Source organism: Embiotoca jacksoni, unplaced genomic scaffold, assembly GCF_022577435.1.
Source record: "Embiotoca jacksoni isolate LCO1_2020_lvr unplaced genomic scaffold, fEmbJac1.0.p SCAF_41, whole genome shotgun sequence".
In the NCBI taxonomy this organism is placed as follows: Eukaryota; Metazoa; Chordata; class Actinopteri; family Embiotocidae; genus Embiotoca; species Embiotoca jacksoni.
This window is the reverse complement of record NW_027185394.1, coordinates 2,383,668-2,406,482: the sequence shown is the minus strand read 5'-3', so window position 1 is coordinate 2,406,482 and position 22,815 is coordinate 2,383,668.

The window sequence follows — 22,815 nt, the reverse complement described above, 5'->3', positions numbered from 1 at the left end:
TAGACGACATGCTATAGTATGACTTTTTTATCATATTTTAGAGGACATGCTATAGTATGACTTTTTTATCATATTTTAGAGGACATGCTATAGTATGATATTTTTTATCATATTTTAGACGACATGCTATAGTATGACTTTTTTACCATATTTTAGACGACATGCTATAGTATGACTTTTTTATCATATTTTAGACGACATGCTATAGTATGATATTTTTTATCATATTTTAGACGACATGCTATAGTATGACTTTTTTACCATATTTTAGATGACATGCTACAGTATGACTTTTTTTTTTATCATATTTTAGACGACATACTATAGTATGACTTTTGTTTTTATCATATTTTAGAGGACATGCTATAGTGTGACTTTTTTTTTTTATCATATTTTAGAGGACATGCTATAGTATGACTTTTTTGTCATATTTTAGAGGACATGCTATAGTATGACTTTTTTTTTTTATCATATTTTAGAGGACATGCTATAGTATGACTTTTTGGTCATATTTTAGACGACATGCTATAGTATGACTTTTTAATCATATTTTAGAGGACATGCTATAGTATGACTTTTTAATCATATTTTAGACGACATACTATAGTATGACTTTTGTTTTTATCATATTTTAGAGGACATGCTATAGTATGACTTTTTTTTATCATATTTTAGAGGACATACTATAGTATGACTTTTTTATCATATTTTAGAGGACATGCTATAGTATGACTTTTTTACCATATTTTAGAGGACATGCTATAGTATGACTTTTTTATCATATTTTAGAGGACATGCTATAGTATGATATTTTTTATCATATTTTAGACGACATGCTATAGTATGACTTTTTTACCATATTTTAGACGACATGCTATAGTATGACTTTTTTATCATATTTTAGACGACATGCTATAGTATGATATTTTTTATCATATTTTAGACGACATGCTATAGTATGACTTTTTTACCATATTTTAGATGACATGCTACAGTATGACTTTTTTTTTTATCATATTTTAGACGACATACTATAGTATGACTTTTGTTTTTATCATATTTTAGAGGACATGCTATAGTGTGACTTTTTTTTTTTATCATATTTTAGAGGACATGCTATAGTATGACTTTTTTGTCATATTTTAGAGGACATGCTATAGTATGACTTTTTTTTTTTATCATATTTTAGAGGACATGCTATAGTATGACTTTTTGGTCATATTTTAGACGACATGCTATAGTATGACTTTTTAATCATATTTTAGAGGACATGCTATAGTATGACTTTTTAATCATATTTTAGACGACATACTATAGTATGACTTTTGTTTTTATCATATTTTAGAGGACATGCTATAGTATGACTTTTTTTTATCATATTTTAGAGGACATACTATAGTATGACTTTTTTGTCATATTTTAGAGGACATGCTATAGTATGACTTTTTTTTTAATCATATTTTAGAGGACATGCTATAGTATGACTTTTTTTTTAATCATATTTTAGAGGACATGCTATAGTATGACTTTTTTTTAATCATATTTTAGACGACATGCTATAGTATGACTTTTTTTTTTATCATATTTTAGAGGACATGCTATAGTATGACTTTTTGGTCATATTTTAGACGACATGCTATAGTATGACTTTTTAATCATATTTTAGAGGACATGCTATAGTATGACTTTTTAATCATATTTTAGACGACATACTATAGTATGACTTTTGTTTTTATCATATTTTAGAGGACATGCTATAGTATGACTTTTTTTTATCATATTTTAGAGGACATACTATAGTATGACTTTTTTGTCATATTTTAGAGGACATGCTATAGTATGACTTTTTTTTTAATCATATTTTAGAGGACATGCTATAGTATGACTTTTTTTTTAATCATATTTTAGAGGACATGCTATAGTATGACTTTTTTTTAATCATATTTTAGACGACATGCTATAGTATGACTTTTTTTTTTATCATATTTTAGAGGACATGCTATAGTATGACTTTTTTATCACATTTTAGACGACATGCTATAGTATGACTTTTTAATCATATTTTAGACGACATTCTATAGTATGACTTTTTCATCATATTTTAGAGGACATGCTATAGTATGATTTTTTTTATCATATTTTAGATGACATGCTATAGTATGACTTTTTTATCATATTTTAGAGGACATGCTATAGTATGACTTTTTAATCATATTTTAGACGACATGCTATAGTATGACTTTTTTACCATATTTTAGAGGACATGCTATAGTATGACTTTTTTACCATATTTTAGATGACATGCTACAGTATGACTTTTTAATCATATTTTAGACGACATGCTATAGTATGACTTTTTTACCATATTTTAGACGACATGCTATAGTATGACTTTTTTATCATATTTTAGAGGACATGCTATAGTATGACTTTTTTATCATATTTTAGAGGACATGCTATAGTATGATATTTTTTATCATATTTTAGACGACATGCTATAGTATGACTTTTTTACCATATTTTAGATGACATGCTACAGTATGACTTTTTTTATCATATTTTAGACGACATGCTATAGTATGACTTTTTTGTCATATTTTAGAGGACATGCTATAGTATGACTTTTTTTTTTTTATCATATTTTAGAGGACATGCTATAGTATGACTTTTTGGTCATATTTTAGACGACATGCTATAGTATGACTTTTTAATCATATTTTAGACGACATGCTATAGTATGACTTTTTATCACATTTTAGAGGACATGCTATAGTATGACTTTTTTTTTAATCATATTTTAGACGACATGCTATAGTATGACTTTTTTCTCATATTTTAGACGACATGCTATAGTATGACTTTTTTATCATATTTTAGACGACATGCTATAGTATGATATTTTTTATCATATTTTAGACGACATGCTATAGTATGACTTTTTGGTCATATTTTAGACGACATGCCATAGTATGACTTTTTAATCATATTTTAGACGACATGCTATAGTATGACTTTTTAATCATATTTTAGACGACATACTATAGTATGACTTTTTTTTTAATCATATTTTAGAGGACATGCTATAGTATGACTTTTTGGTCATATTTTAGACGACATGCTATAGTATGACTTTTTAATCATATTTTAGACGACATGCTATAGTATGACTTTTTAATCATATTTTAGACGACATACTATAGTATGACTTTTTTTTAAATCATATTTTAGAGGACATGCTATAGTATGACTTTTTGGTCATATTTTAGACGACATGCTATAGTATGACTTTTTATCACATTTTAGAGGACATGCTATAGTATGACTTTTTTTTTAATCATATTTTAGAGGACATGCTATAGTTTGACTTTTTTTTTCTTCCACATTTTAGACGACATACTATAGTATGATTTTTTTTTATCATATTTTAGAGGACATGCTACTGTATGACTTTTTATCATATTTTAGACGACATGCTATAGTATGATTTTTTTTATCATATTTTAGACGACATGCTATAGTGTGATTTTTTTTTATCATATTTTAGACGACATGCTATAGTGTGATTTTTTTTATCATATTTTAGAGGACATGCTACTGTATGACGTTTTATCATATTTTAGACGACATGCTATAGTATGACTTTTTTATCATATTTTAGACGACATGCCATAGTATGACTTTTTTTTATCATATTTTAGACGACATGCTATAGTGTGACTTTTTTGTCATATTTTAGAAGACATACTATAGTATGACTTTTTTATCATATTTTAGACGACATGCTATAGTATGACTTTTTTTATCATATTTTAGACGACATGCTATAGTATGACTTTTTTATCATATTTTAGACGACATGCTATAGTATGACTTTTTTATCATATTTTAGACGACATGCTATAGTATGACTTTTTTTATCATATTTTAGACGACATGCTATAGTATGACTTTTTTTTATCATATTTTAGACGACATGCTATAGTATGACTTTTTTTATCATATTTTAGACGACATGCTATAGTATGACTTTTTTACCATATTTTAGATGACATGCTACAGTATGACTTTTTTTATCATATTTTAGACGACATGCTATAGTATGACTTTTTTGTCATATTTTAGAGGACATGCTATAGTATGACTTTTTTTTTTTAATCATATTTTAGAGGACATGCTATAGTATGACTTTTTGGTCATATTTTAGACGACATGCTATAGTATGACTTTTTAATCATATTTTAGACGACATGCTATAGTATGACTTTTTATCACATTTTAGAGGACATGCTATAGTATGACTTTTTTTTTAATCATATTTTAGACGACATGCTATAGTATGACTTTTTTACCATATTTTAGACGACATGCTATAGTATGACTTTTTTATCATATTTTAGAGGACATGCTATAGTATGACTTTTTTATCATATTTTAGAGGACATGCTATAGTATGATATTTTTTATCATATTTTAGACGACATGCTATAGTATGACTTTTTTACCATATTTTAGATGACATGCTACAGTATGACTTTTTTTTATCATATTTTAGACGACATACTATAGTATGACTTTTTTGTCATATTTTAGAGGACATGCTATAGTATGACTTTTTTTTTTTTTTATCATATTTTAGAGGACATGCTATAGTATGACTTTTTGGTCATATTTTAGACGACATGCTATAGTATGACTTTTTAATCATATTTTAGACGACATGCTATAGTATGACTTTTTAATCATATTTTAGACGACATACTATAGTATGACTTTTTTTTTAATCATATTTTAGAGGACATGCTATAGTATGACTTTTTGGTCATATTTTAGACGACATGCTATAGTATGACTTTTTAATCATATTTTAGACGACATACTATAGTATGACTTTTTTTTTAATCATATTTTAGAGGACATGCTATAGTATGACTTTTTGGTCATATTTTAGACGACATGCTATAGTATGACTTTTTATCACATTTTAGAGGACATGCTATAGTATGACTTTTTTTTTAATCATATTTTAGAGGACATGCTATAGTATGACTTTTTATCATATTTTAGACGACATGCTATAGTATGATTTTTTTTTATCATATTTTAGACGACATGCTATAGTGTGATTTTTTTTTATCATATTTTAGAGGACATGCTACTGTATGACGTTTTATCATATTTTAGACGACATGCTATAGTATGACTTTTTTATCATATTTTAGAAGACATACTATAGTATGACTTTTTATCATATTTTAGACGACATGCTATAGTATGATTTTTTTTTATCATATTTTAGACGACATGCTATAGTGTGATTTTTTTTATCATATTTTAGAGGACATGCTACTGTATGACGTTTTATCATATTTTAGACGACATGCTATAGTATGACTTTTTTATCATATTTTAGACGACATGCCATAGTATGACTTTTTTTTATCATATTTTAGACGACATGCTATAGTGTGACTTTTTTGTCATATTTTAGAAGACATACTATAGTATGACTTTTTTATCATATTTTAGACGACATGCTATAGTATGACTTTTTTTATCATATTTTAGACGACATGCTATAGTATGACTTTTTTTTATCATATTTTAGACGACATGCTATAGTATGACTTTTTTTATCATATTTTAGACGACATGCTATAGTATGACTTTTTTTATCATATTTTAGACGACATGCTATAGTGTGACTTTTTTTATCATATTTTAGACGACATGCTATAGTGTGACTTTTTTGTCATATTTTAGACGACATACTATAGTATGACTTTTTTTATCATATTTTAGACGACATGCTATAGTATGACTTTTTTATCATATTTTAGACGACATGCTATAGTGTGACTTTTTTGTCATATTTTAGACGACATACTATAGTATGACTTTTTTTATCATATTTTAGACGACATGCTATAGTATGACTTTTTTTTATCATATTTTAGACGACATGCTATAGTATGACTTTTTTATCATATTTTAGACGACATGCTATAGTATGACTTTTTTTATCATATTTTAGACGACATGCTATAGTATGACTTTTTTTTATCATATTTTAGACGACATGCTATAGTATGACTTTTTTATCATATTTTAGACGACATGCTATAGTATGACTTTTTTATCATATTTTAGATGACATACTATAGTATGACTTTTTTATCATATTTTAGACGACATGCTATAGTATGACTTTTTTTATCATATTTTAGACGACATGCTATAGTATGACTTTTTTTTATCATATTTTAGACGACATGCTATAGTATGACTTTTTTATCATATTTTAGACGACATGCTATAGTATGACTTTTTTTATCATATTTTAGACGACATGCTATAGTATGACTTTTTTTTATCATATTTTAGACGACATGCTATAGTATGACTTTTTTTATCATATTTTAGACGACATGCTATAGTGTGACTTTTTTGTCATATTTTAGACGACATACTATAGTATGACTTTTTTTTAAATCATATTTTAGAGGACATGCTATAGTATGACTTTTTAATCATATTTGAGACGACATACTATAGTCTGACTTTTTTTTTTATCATATTTTAGACGACATAATATAGTATGACTTTTTTTATCATATTTTAGAGGACATACTATAGTATGACTTTTTTTTTATCATATTTTAGAAGACATGCTATAGTATGACTTTTTTTATCATATTTTAGACGACATGCTATAGTATGACTTTTTTTATCATATTTTAGACGACATGCTATAGTATGACTTTTTTTTTATCATATTTTAGAAGACATGCTATAGTATGACTTTTTTTATCATATTTTAGACGACATGCTATAGTATGACTTTTTTTTATCATATTTTAGACGACATGCTATAGTATGACTTTTTTTATCATATTTTAGACGACATGCTATAGTGTGACTTTTTTGTCATATTTGAGACGACATACTATAGTCTGACTTTTTTTTATCATATTTTAGACGACATAATATAGTATGACTTTTTTTTTTATCATATTTTAGAGGACATACTATAGTATGACTTTTTTTTTTATCATATTTTAGAAGACATGCTATAGTATGACTTTTTTTTTATCATATTTTAGAGGACATGCTATAGTATGACTTTTTTATCACATTTTAGAGGACATGCTATAGTATGACTTTTTTTGTTATCATATTTTAGACGACATACTATAGTATGACTTTTTATCATATTTTAGAGGACATGCTATAGTATGATTTTTTTTATCATATTTTAGAGGACATGCTATAGTATGACTTTTTTACCATATTTTAGACGACATGCTATAGTATGACTTTTTTAATCATATTTTAGAGGACATGCTATAGTATGACTTTTTTACCATATTTTAGACGACATGCTATAGTATGACTTTTTTATCATATTTTAGAGGACATGCTATAGTATGACTTTTTTATCATATTTTAGAGGACATACTATAGTATGACTTTTTTACCATATTTTAGACGACATGCTATAGTATGACTTTTTTATCATATTTTAGAGGACATGCTATAGTATGACTTTTTTATCATATTTTAGAGGACATGCTATAGTATGATATTTTTTATCATATTTTAGACGACATGCTATAGTATGATATTTTTTATCATATTTTAGACGACATGCTATAGTATGACTTTTTTACCATATTTTAGATGACATGCTACAGTATGACTTTTTTTTTTTATCATATTTTAGACGACATACTATAGTATGACTTTTGTTTTTATCATATTTTAGAGGACATGCTATAGTGTGACTTTTTTTTTTTAATCATATTTTAGAGGACATGCTATAGTATGACTTTTTTGTCATATTTTAGAGGACATGCTATAGTATGACTTTTTTTTTTTATCATATTTTAGAGGACATGCTATAGTATGACTTTTTGGTCATATTTTAGACGACATGCTATAGTATGACTTTTTAATCATATTTTAGAGGACATGCTATAGTATGACTTTTTAATCATATTTTAGACGACATACTATAGTATGACTTTTGTTTTTATCATATTTTAGAGGACATGCTATAGTATGACTTTTTTTTATCATATTTTAGAGGACATACTATAGTATGACTTTTTTTGTCATATTTTAGAGGACATGCTATAGTATGACTTTTTTTTTAATCATATTTTAGAGGACATGCTATAGTATGACTTTTTTTTAATCATATTTTAGACGACATGCTATAGTATGACTTTTTTTTTATCATATTTTAGAGGACATGCTATAGTATGACTTTTTTATCATATTTTAGACGACATGCTATAGTATGACTTTTTCATCATATTTTAGAGGACATGCTATAGTATGACTTTTTTTTTAATCATATTTTAGAGGACATGCTATAGTATGACTTTTTTTTAATCATATTTTAGACGACATGCTATAGTATGACTTTTTTTTTATCATATTTTAGAGGACATGCTATAGTATGACTTTTTAATCATATTTTAGACGACATGCTATAGTATGACTTTTTCATCATATTTTAGAGGACATGCTATAGTATGATTTTTTTTATCATATTTTAGATGACATGCTATAGTATGACTTTTTTATCATATTTTAGAGGACATGCTATAGTATGACTTTTTAATCATATTTTAGACGACATGCTATAGTATGACTTTTTTACCATATTTTAGAGGACATGCTATAGTATGACTTTTTTACCATATTTTAGATGACATGCTACAGTATGACTTTTTAATCATATTTTAGACGACATGCTATAGTATGACTTTTTTACCATATTTTAGACGACATGCTATAGTATGACTTTTTTATCATATTTTAGAGGACATGCTATAGTATGACTTTTTTATCATATTTTAGAGGACATGCTATAGTATGATATTTTTTATCATATTTTAGACGACATGCTATAGTATGACTTTTTTACCATATTTTAGATGACATGCTACAGTATGACTTTTTTTATCATATTTTAGACGACATACTATAGTATGACTTTTTTGTCATATTTTAGAGGACATGCTATAGTATGACTTTTTTTTTTTTATCATATTTTAGAGGACATGCTATAGTATGACTTTTTGGTCATATTTTAGACGACATGCTATAGTATGACTTTTTAATCATATTTTAGACGACATGCTATAATATGACTTTTTAATCATATTTTAGATGACATGCTACAGTATGACTTTTTTTTATCATATTTTAGACGACATGCTATAGTATGACTTTTTTTTTTTTTTATCATATTTTAGAGGACATGCTATAGTATGACTTTTTGGTCATATTTTAGACGACATGCTATAGTATGACTTTTTAATCATATTTTAGACGACATGCTATAGTATGACTTTTTAATCATATTTTAGACGACATACTATAGTATGACTTTTTTTTTAATCATATTTTAGAGGACATGCTATAGTATGACTTTTTGGTCATATTTTAGACGACATGCTATAGTATGACTTTTTAATCATATTTTAGACGACATACTATAGTATGACTTTTTTTTTAATCATATTTTAGAGGACATGCTATAGTATGACTTTTTGGTCATATTTTAGACGACATGCTATAGTATGACTTTTTATCACATTTTAGAGGACATGCTATAGTATGACTTTTTTTTTAATCATATTTTAGAGGACATGCTATAGTATGACTTTTTATCATATTTTAGACGACATGCTATAGTATGATTTTTTTTTATCATATTTTAGACGACATGCTATAGTGTGATTTTTTTTATCATATTTTAGAGGACATGCTACTGTATGACGTTTTATCATATTTTAGACGACATGCTATAGTATGACTTTTTTATCATATTTTAGAAGACATACTATAGTATGACTTTTTATCATATTTTAGACGACATGCTATAGTATGATTTTTTTTTATCATATTTTAGACGACATGCTATAGTGTGATTTTTTTTATCATATTTTAGAGGACATGCTACTGTATGACGTTTTATCATATTTTAGACGACATGCTATAGTATGACTTTTTTATCATATTTTAGACGACATGCCATAGTATGACTTTTTTTTATCATATTTTAGACGACATGCTATAGTGTGACTTTTTTGTCATATTTTAGAAGACATACTATAGTATGACTTTTTTATCATATTTTAGACGACATGCTATAGTATGACTTTTTTTATCATATTTTAGACGACATGCTATAGTATGACTTTTTTTTATCATATTTTAGACGACATGCTATAGTATGACTTTTTTTATCATATTTTAGACGACATGCTATAGTATGACTTTTTTTATCATATTTTAGACGACATGCTATAGTGTGACTTTTTTTATCATATTTTAGACGACATGCTATAGTGTGACTTTTTTGTCATATTTTAGACGACATACTATAGTATGACTTTTTTTATCATATTTTAGACGACATGCTATAGTATGACTTTTTTTATCATATTTTAGACGACATGCTATAGTGTGACTTTTTTGTCATATTTTAGACGACATACTATAGTATGACTTTTTTTATCATATTTTAGACGACATGCTATAGTATGACTTTTTTTTATCATATTTTAGACGACATGCTATAGTATGACTTTTTTTTATCATATTTTAGACGACATGCTATAGTATGACTTTTTTATCATATTTTAGACGACATGCTATAGTATGACTTTTTTTTATCATATTTTAGACGACATGCTATAGTATGACTTTTTTTTATCATATTTTAGACGACATGCTATAGTATGACTTTTTTATCATATTTTAGACGACATGCTATAGTATGACTTTTTTATCATATTTTAGATGACATACTATAGTATGACTTTTTTATCATATTTTAGACGACATGCTATAGTATGACTTTTTTTATCATATTTTAGACGACATGCTATAGTATGACTTTTTTTTATCATATTTTAGACGACATGCTATAGTATGACTTTTTTATCATATTTTAGACGACATGCTATAGTATGACTTTTTTTATCATATTTTAGACGACATGCTATAGTATGACTTTTTTTTATCATATTTTAGACGACATGCTATAGTATGACTTTTTTTTATCATATTTTAGACGACATGCTATAGTGTGACTTTTTTGTCATATTTTAGACGACATACTATAGTATGACTTTTTTTTTAATCATATTTTAGAGGACATGCTATAGTATGACTTTTTAATCATATTTGAGACGACATACTATAGTCTGACTTTTTTTTTTATCATATTTTAGACGACATAATATAGTATGACTTTTTTTATCATATTTTAGAGGACATACTATAGTATGACTTTTTTTTTATCATATTTTAGAAGACATGCTATAGTATGACTTTTTTTATCATATTTTAGACGACATGCTATAGTATGACTTTTTTTATCATATTTTAGACGACATGCTATAGTATGACTTTTTTTTTATCATATTTTAGAAGACATGCTATAGTATGACTTTTTTTATCATATTTTAGACGACATGCTATAGTATGACTTTTTTTTATCATATTTTAGACGACATGCTATAGTATGACTTTTTTTATCATATTTTAGACGACATGCTATAGTGTGACTTTTTTGTCATATTTGAGACGACATACTATAGTCTGACTTTTTTTTTATCATATTTTAGACGACATAATATAGTATGACTTTTTTTTTTTATCATATTTTAGAGGACATACTATAGTATGACTTTTTTTTTTATCATATTTTAGAAGACATGCTATAGTATGACTTTTTTTTTATCATATTTTAGAGGACATGCTATAGTATGACTTTTTTATCACATTTTAGAGGACATGCTATAGTATGACTTTTTTTGTTATCATATTTTAGACGACATACTATAGTATGACTTTTTATCATATTTTAGAGGACATGCTATAGTATGATTTTTTTTATCATATTTTAGAGGACATGCTATAGTATGACTTTTTTACCATATTTTAGACGACATGCTATAGTATGACTTTTTTAATCATATTTTAGAGGACATGCTATAGTATGACTTTTTTACCATATTTTAGACGACATGCTATAGTATGACTTTTTTATCATATTTTAGAGGACATGCTATAGTATGACTTTTTTATCATATTTTAGAGGACATACTATAGTATGACTTTTTTACCATATTTTAGACGACATGCTATAGTATGACTTTTTTATCATATTTTAGAGGACATGCTATAGTATGACTTTTTTATCATATTTTAGAGGACATGCTATAGTATGATATTTTTTATCATATTTTAGACGACATGCTATAGTATGATATTTTTTATCATATTTTAGACGACATGCTATAGTATGACTTTTTTACCATATTTTAGATGACATGCTACAGTATGACTTTTTTTTTTTATCATATTTTAGACGACATACTATAGTATGACTTTTGTTTTTATCATATTTTAGAGGACATGCTATAGTGTGACTTTTTTTTTTTAATCATATTTTAGAGGACATGCTATAGTATGACTTTTTTGTCATATTTTAGAGGACATGCTATAGTATGACTTTTTTTTTTTATCATATTTTAGAGGACATGCTATAGTATGACTTTTTGGTCATATTTTAGACGACATGCTATAGTATGACTTTTTAATCATATTTTAGAGGACATGCTATAGTATGACTTTTTAATCATATTTTAGACGACATACTATAGTATGACTTTTGTTTTTATCATATTTTAGAGGACATGCTATAGTATGACTTTTTTTTATCATATTTTAGAGGACATACTATAGTATGACTTTTTTTGTCATATTTTAGAGGACATGCTATAGTATGACTTTTTTTTTAATCATATTTTAGAGGACATGCTATAGTATGACTTTTTTTTAATCATATTTTAGACGACATGCTATAGTATGACTTTTTTTTTATCATATTTTAGAGGACATGCTATAGTATGACTTTTTTATCATATTTTAGAGGACATGCTATAGTATGATATTTTTTATCATATTTTAGACGACATGCTATAGTATGACTTTTTTACCATATTTTAGATGACATGCTACAGTATGACTTTTTTTTATCATATTTTAGACGACATACTATAGTATGACTTTTTTGTCATATTTTAGAGGACATGCTATAGTATGACTTTTTTTTTTTTTTATCATATTTTAGAGGACATGCTATAGTATGACTTTTTGGTCATATTTTAGACGACATGCTATAGTATGACTTTTTAATCATATTTTAGACGACATGCTATAGTATGACTTTTTAATCATATTTTAGACGACATACTATAGTATGACTTTTTTTTTAATCATATTTTAGAGGACATGCTATAGTATGACTTTTTGGTCATATTTTAGACGACATGCTATAGTATGACTTTTTAATCATATTTTAGACGACATACTATAGTATGACTTTTTTTTTAATCATATTTTAGAGGACATGCTATAGTATGACTTTTTGGTCATATTTTAGACGACATGCTATAGTATGACTTTTTATCACATTTTAGAGGACATGCTATAGTATGACTTTTTTTTTAATCATATTTTAGAGGACATGCTATAGTATGACTTTTTATCATATTTTAGACGACATGCTATAGTATGATTTTTTTTTATCATATTTTAGACGACATGCTATAGTGTGATTTTTTTTTATCATATTTTAGAGGACATGCTACTGTATGACGTTTTATCATATTTTAGACGACATGCTATAGTATGACTTTTTTATCATATTTTAGAAGACATACTATAGTATGACTTTTTATCATATTTTAGACGACATGCTATAGTATGATTTTTTTTTATCATATTTTAGACGACATGCTATAGTGTGATTTTTTTTATCATATTTTAGAGGACATGCTACTGTATGACGTTTTATCATATTTTAGACGACATGCTATAGTATGACTTTTTTATCATATTTTAGACGACATGCCATAGTATGACTTTTTTTTATCATATTTTAGACGACATGCTATAGTGTGACTTTTTTGTCATATTTTAGAAGACATACTATAGTATGACTTTTTTATCATATTTTAGACGACATGCTATAGTATGACTTTTTTTATCATATTTTAGACGACATGCTATAGTATGACTTTTTTTTATCATATTTTAGACGACATGCTATAGTATGACTTTTTTTATCATATTTTAGACGACATGCTATAGTATGACTTTTTTTATCATATTTTAGACGACATGCTATAGTGTGACTTTTTTTATCATATTTTAGACGACATGCTATAGTGTGACTTTTTTGTCATATTTTAGACGACATACTATAGTATGACTTTTTTTATCATATTTTAGACGACATGCTATAGTATGACTTTTTTATCATATTTTAGACGACATGCTATAGTGTGACTTTTTTGTCATATTTTAGACGACATACTATAGTATGACTTTTTTTATCATATTTTAGACGACATGCTATAGTATGACTTTTTTTTATCATATTTTAGACGACATGCTATAGTATGACTTTTTTATCATATTTTAGACGACATGCTATAGTATGACTTTTTTTATCATATTTTAGACGACATGCTATAGTATGACTTTTTTTTATCATATTTTAGACGACATGCTATAGTATGACTTTTTTATCATATTTTAGACGACATGCTATAGTATGACTTTTTTATCATATTTTAGATGACATACTATAGTATGACTTTTTTATCATATTTTAGACGACATGCTATAGTATGACTTTTTTTATCATATTTTAGACGACATGCTATAGTATGACTTTTTTTATCATATTTTAGACGACATGCTATAGTATGACTTTTTTATCATATTTTAGACGACATGCTATAGTATGACTTTTTTTATCATATTTTAGACGACATGCTATAGTATGACTTTTTTTTATCATATTTTAGACGACATGCTATAGTATGACTTTTTTTATCATATTTTAGACGACATGCTATAGTGTGACTTTTTTGTCATATTTTAGACGACATACTATAGTATGACTTTTTTTTAAATCATATTTTAGAGGACATGCTATAGTATGACTTTTTAATCATATTTGAGACGACATACTATAGTCTGACTTTTTTTTTTATCATATTTTAGACGACATAATATAGTATGACTTTTTTTATCATATTTTAGAGGACATACTATAGTATGACTTTTTTTTTATCATATTTTAGAAGACATGCTATAGTATGACTTTTTTTATCATATTTTAGACGACATGCTATAGTATGACTTTTTTTATCATATTTTAGACGACATGCTATAGTATGACTTTTTTTTTATCATATTTTAGAAGACATGCTATAGTATGACTTTTTTTATCATATTTTAGACGACATGCTATAGTATGACTTTTTTTTATCATATTTTAGACGACATGCTATAGTATGACTTTTTTTATCATATTTTAGACGACATGCTATAGTGTGACTTTTTTGTCATATTTGAGACGACATACTATAGTCTGACTTTTTTTTATCATATTTTAGACGACATAATATAGTATGACTTTTTTTTTTATCATATTTTAGAGGACATACTATAGTATGACTTTTTTTTTATCATATTTTAGAAGACATGCTATAGTATGACTTTTTTTTTATCATATTTTAGAGGACATGCTATAGTATGACTTTTTTATCACATTTTAGAGGACATGCTATAGTATGACTTTTTTTGTTATCATATTTTAGACGACATACTATAGTATGACTTTTTATCATATTTTAGAGGACATGCTATAGTATGATTTTTTTTATCATATTTTAGAGGACATGCTATAGTATGACTTTTTTACCATATTTTAGACGACATGCTATAGTATGACTTTTTTAATCATATTTTAGAGGACATGCTATAGTATGACTTTTTTACCATATTTTAGACGACATGCTATAGTATGACTTTTTTATCATATTTTAGAGGACATGCTATAGTATGACTTTTTTATCATATTTTAGAGGACATGCTATAGTATGACTTTTTTACCATATTTTAGATGACATGCTACAGTATGACTTTTTTTTTTTATCATATTTTAGACGACATACTATAGTATGACTTTTGTTTTTATCATATTTTAGAGGACATGCTATAGTGTGACTTTTTTTTTTTAATCATATTTTAGAGGACATGCTATAGTATGACTTTTTTGTCATATTTTAGAGGACATGCTATAGTATGACTTTTTTTTTTTATCATATTTTAGAGGACATGCTATAGTATGACTTTTTGGTCATATTTTAGACGACATGCTATAGTATGACTTTTTAATCATATTTTAGAGGACATGCTATAGTATGACTTTTTAATCATATTTTAGACGACATACTATAGTATGACTTTTGTTTTTATCATATTTTAGAGGACATGCTATAGTATGACTTTTTTTTATCATATTTTAGAGGACATACTATAGTATGACTTTTTTTGTCATATTTTAGAGGACATGCTATAGTATGACTTTTTTTTTAATCATATTTTAGAGGACATGCTATAGTATGACTTTTTTTTAATCATATTTTAGACGACATGCTATAGTATGACTTTTTTTTTATCATATTTTAGAGGACATGCTATAGTATGACTTTTTTATCATATTTTAGACGACATGCTATAGTATGACTTTTTCATCATATTTTAGAGGACATGCTATAGTATGACTTTTTTTTTAATCATATTTTAGAGGACATGCTATAGTATGACTTTTTTTTAATCATATTTTAGACGACATGCTATAGTATGACTTTTTTTTTATCATATTTTAGAGGACATGCTATAGTATGACTTTTTAATCATATTTTAGACGACATGCTATAGTATGACTTTTTCATCATATTTTAGAGGACATGCTATAGTATGATTTTTTTTATCATATTTTAGATGACATGCTATAGTATGACTTTTTTATCATATTTTAGAGGACATGCTATAGTATGACGTTTTAATCATATTTTAGACGACATGCTATAGTATGACTTTTTTACCATATTTTAGAGGACATGCTATAGTATGACTTTTTTACCATATTTTAGATGACATGCTACAGTATGACTTTTTAATCATATTTTAGACGACATGCTATAGTATGACTTTTTTACCATATTTTAGACGACATGCTATAGTATGACTTTTTTATCATATTTTAGAGGACATGCTATAGTATGACTTTTTTATCATATTTTAGAGGACATGCTATAGTATGATATTTTTTATCATATTTTAGACGACATGCTATAGTATGACTTTTTTACCATATTTTAGATGACATGCTACAGTATGACTTTTTTTATCATATTTTAGACGACATACTATAGTATGACTTTTTTGTCATATTTTAGAGGACATGCTATAGTATGACTTTTTTTTTTTTATCATATTTTAGAGGACATGCTATAGTATGACTTTTTGGTCATATTTTAGACGACATGCTATAGTATGACTTTTTAATCATATTTTAGACGACATGCTATAGTATGACTTTTTAATCATATTTTAGATGACATGCTACAGTATGACTTTTTTTTTATCATATTTTAGACGACATGCTATAGTATGACTTTTTTTTTTTTTTATCATATTTTAGAGGACATGCTATAGTATGACTTTTTGGTCATATTTTAGACGACATGCTATAGTATGACTTTTTAATCATATTTTAGACGACATGCTATAGTATGACTTTTTAATCATATTTTAGACGACATACTATAGTATGACTTTTTTTTTAATCATATTTTAGAGGACATGCTATAGTATGACTTTTTGGTCATATTTTAGACGACATGCTATAGTATGACTTTTTAATCATATTTTAGACGACATACTATAGTATGACTTTTTTTTTAATCATATTTTAGAGGACATGCTATAGTATGACTTTTTGGTCATATTTTAGACGACATGCTATAGTATGACTTTTTATCACATTTTAGAGGACATGCTATAGTATGACTTTTTTTTTAATCATATTTTAGAGGACATGCTATAGTATGACTTTTTATCATATTTTAGACGACATGCTATAGTATGATTTTTTTTTATCATATTTTAGACGACATGCTATAGTGTGATTTTTTTTTATCATATTTTAGAGGACATGCTACTGTATGACGTTTTATCATATTTTAGACGACATGCTATAGTATGACTTTTTTATCATATTTTAGAAGACATACTATAGTATGACTTTTTATCATATTTTAGACGACATGCTATAGTATGATTTTTTTTTATCATATTTTAGACGATATGCTATAGTGTGATTTTTTTTATCATATTTTAGAGGACATGCTACTGTATGACGTTTTATCATATTTTAGACGACATGCTATAGTATGACTTTTTTATCATATTTTAGACGACATGCCATAGTATGACTTTTTTTTATCATATTTTAGACGACATGCTATAGTGTGACTTTTTTGTCATATTTTAGAAGACATACTATAGTATGACTTTTTTATCATATTTTAGACGACATGCTATAGTATGACTTTTTTTATCATATTTTAGACGACATGCTATAGTATGACTTTTTTTTATCATATTTTAGACGACATGCTATAGTATGACTTTTTTTATCATATTTTAGACGACATGCTATAGTATGACTTTTTTTATCATATTTTAGACGACATGCTATAGTGTGACTTTTTTTATCATATTTTAGACGACATGCTATAGTGTGACTTTTTTGTCATATTTTAGACGACATACTATAGTATGACTTTTTTTATCATATTTTAGACGACATGCTATAGTATGACTTTTTTTATCATATTTTAGACGACATGCTATAGTGTGACTTTTTTGTCATATTTTAGACGACATACTATAGTATGACTTTTTTTATCATATTTTAGACGACATGCTATAGTATGACTTTTTTTTATCATATTTTAGACGACATGCTATAGTATGACTTTTTTTTATCATATTTTAGACGACATGCTATAGTATGACTTTTTTATCATATTTTAGACGACATGCTATAGTATGACTTTTTTTTATCATATTTTAGACGACATGCTATAGTATGACTTTTTTTTATCATATTTTAGACGACATGCTATAGTATGACTTTTTTATCATATTTTAGACGACATGCTATAGTATGACTTTTTTATCATATTTTAGATGACATACTATAGTATGACTTTTTTATCATATTTTAGACGACATGCTATAGTATGACTTTTTTTATCATATTTTAGACGACATGCTATAGTATGACTTTTTTTTATCATATTTTAGACGACATGCTATAGTATGACTTTTTTATCATATTTTAGACGACATGCTATAGTATGACTTTTTTTATCATATTTTAGACGACATGCTATAGTATGACTTTTTTTTATCATATTTTAGACGACATGCTATAGTATGACTTTTTTTATCATATTTTAGACGACATGCTATAGTGTGACTTTTTTGTCATATTTTAGACGACATACTATAGTATGACTTTTTTTTTAATCATATTTTAGAGGACATGCTATAGTATGACTTTTTAATCATATTTGAGACGACATACTATAGTCTGACTTTTTTTTTAATCATATTTTAGACGACATAATATAGTATGACTTTTTTTATCATATTTTAGAGGACATACTATAGTATGACTTTTTTTTTATCATATTTTAGAAGACATGCTATAGTATGACTTTTTTTATCATATTTTAGACGACATGCTATAGTATGACTTTTTTTATCATATTTTAGACGACATGCTATAGTATGACTTTTTTTTTATCATATTTTAGAAGACATGCTATAGTATGACTTTTTTTATCATATTTTAGACGACATGCTATAGTATGACTTTTTTTTATCATATTTTAGACGACATGCTATAGTATGACTTTTTTTATCATATTTTAGACGACATGCTATAGTGTGACTTTTTTGTCATATTTGAGACGACATACTATAGTCTGACTTTTTTTTTTATCATATTTTAGACGACATAATATAGTATGACTTTTTTTTTTTATCATATTTTAGAGGACATACTATAGTATGACTTTTTTTTTTATCATATTTTAGAAGACATGCTATAGTATGACTTTTTTTTTATCATATTTTAGAGGACATGCTATAGTATGACTTTTTTATCACATTTTAGAGGACATGCTATAGTATGACTTTTTTTGTTATCATATTTTAGACGACATACTATAGTATGACTTTTTATCATATTTTAGAGGACATGCTATAGTATGATTTTTTTTATCATATTTTAGAGGACATGCTATAGTATGACTTTTTTACCATATTTTAGACGACATGCTATAGTATGACTTTTTTAATCATATTTTAGAGGACATGCTATAGTATGACTTTTTTACCATATTTTAGACGACATGCTATAGTATGACTTTTTTATCATATTTTAGAGGACATGCTATAGTATGACTTTTTTATCATATTTTAGAGGACATACTATAGTATGACTTTTTTACCATATTTTAGACGACATGCTATAGTATGACTTTTTTATCATATTTTAGAGGACATGCTATAGTATGACTTTTTTATCATATTTTAGAGGACATGCTATAGTATGATATTTTTTATCATATTTTAGACGACATGCTATAGTATGATATTTTTTATCATATTTTAGACGACATGCTATAGTATGACTTTTTTACCATATTTTAGATGACATGCTACAGTATGACTTTTTTTTTTTATCATATTTTAGACGACATACTATAGTATGACTTTTGTTTTTATCATATTTTAGAGGACATGCTATAGTGTGACTTTTTTTTTTTAATCATATTTTAGAGGACATGCTATAGTATGACTTTTTTGTCATATTTTAGAGGACATGCTATAGTATGACTTTTTTTTTTTATCATATTTTAGAGGACATGCTATAGTATGACTTTTTGGTCATATTTTAGACGACATGCTATAGTATGACTTTTTAATCATATTTTAGAGGACATGCTATAGTATGACTTTTTAATCATATTTTAGACGACATACTATAGTATGACTTTTGTTTTTATCATATTTTAGAGGACATGCTATAGTATGACTTTTTTTTATCATATTTTAGAGGACATACTATAGTATGACTTTTTTTGTCATATTTTAGAGGACATGCTATAGTATGACTTTTTTTTTAATCATATTTTAGAGGACATGCTATAGTATGACTTTTTTTTAATCATATTTTAGACGACATGCTATAGTATGACTTTTTTTTTATCATATTTTAGAGGACATGCTATAGTATGACTTTTTTATCATATTTTAGACGACATGCTATAGTATGACTTTTTAATCATATTTTAGACGACATGCTATAGTATGACTTTTTCATCATATTTTAGAGGACATGCTATAGTATGATTTTTTTTATCATATTTTAGATGACATGCTATAGTATGACTTTTTTTATCATATTTTAGAGGACATGCTATAGTATGACTTTTTAATCATATTTTAGACGACATGCTATAGTATGACTTTTTTACCATATTTTAGAGGACATGCTATAGTATGACTTTTTTACCATATTTTAGATGACATGCTACAGTATGACTTTTTAATCATATTTTAGACGACATGCTATAGTATGACTTTTTTACCATATTTTAGACGACATGCTATAGTATGACTTTTTTATCATATTTTAGAGGACATGCTATAGTATGACTTTTTTATCATATTTTAGAGGACATGCTATAGTATGATATTTTTTATCATATTTTAGACGACATGCTATAGTATGACTTTTTTTACCATATTTTAGATGACATGCTACAGTATGACTTTTTTTATCATATTTTAGACGACATACTATAGTATGACTTTTTTGTCATATTTTAGAGGACATGCTATAGTATGACTTTTTTTTTTTTATCATATTTTAGAGGACATGCTATAGTATGACTTTTTGGTCATATTTTAGACGACATGCTATAGTATGACTTTTTAATCATATTTTAGACGACATGCTATAGTATGACTTTTTAATCATATTTTAGACGACATACTATAGTATGACTTTTTTTTTAATCATATTTTAGAGGACATGCTATAGTATGACTTTTTGGTCATATTTTAGACGACATGCTATAGTATGACTTTTTAATCATATTTTAGACGACATGCTATAGTATGACTTTTTATCACATTTTAGAGGACATGCTATAGTATGACTTTTTTTTTAATCATATTTTAGACGACATGCTATAGTATGACTTTTTTACCATATTTTAGACGACATGCTATAGTATGACTTTTTTATCATATTTTAGAGGACATGCTATAGTATGACTTTTTTATCATATTTTAGAGGACATGCTATAGTATGATATTTTTTATCATATTTTAGACGACATGCTATAGTATGACTTTTTTACCATATTTTAGATGACATGCTACAGTATGACTTTTTTTATCATATTTTAGACGACATACTATAGTATGACTTTTTTGTCATATTTTAGAGGACATGCTATAGTATGACTTTTTTTTTTTTTATCATATTTTAGAGGACATGCTATAGTATGACTTTTTGGTCATATTTTAGACGACATGCTATAGTATGACTTTTTAATCATATTTTAGACGACATGCTATAGTATGACTTTTTAATCATATTTTAGACGACATACTATAGTATGACTTTTTTTTTAATCATATTTTAGAGGACATGCTATAGTATGACTTTTTGGTAATATTTTAGACGACATGCTATAGTATGACTTTTTAATCATATTTTAGACGACATGCTATAGTATGACTTTTTATCACATTTTAGAGGACATGCTATAGTATGAC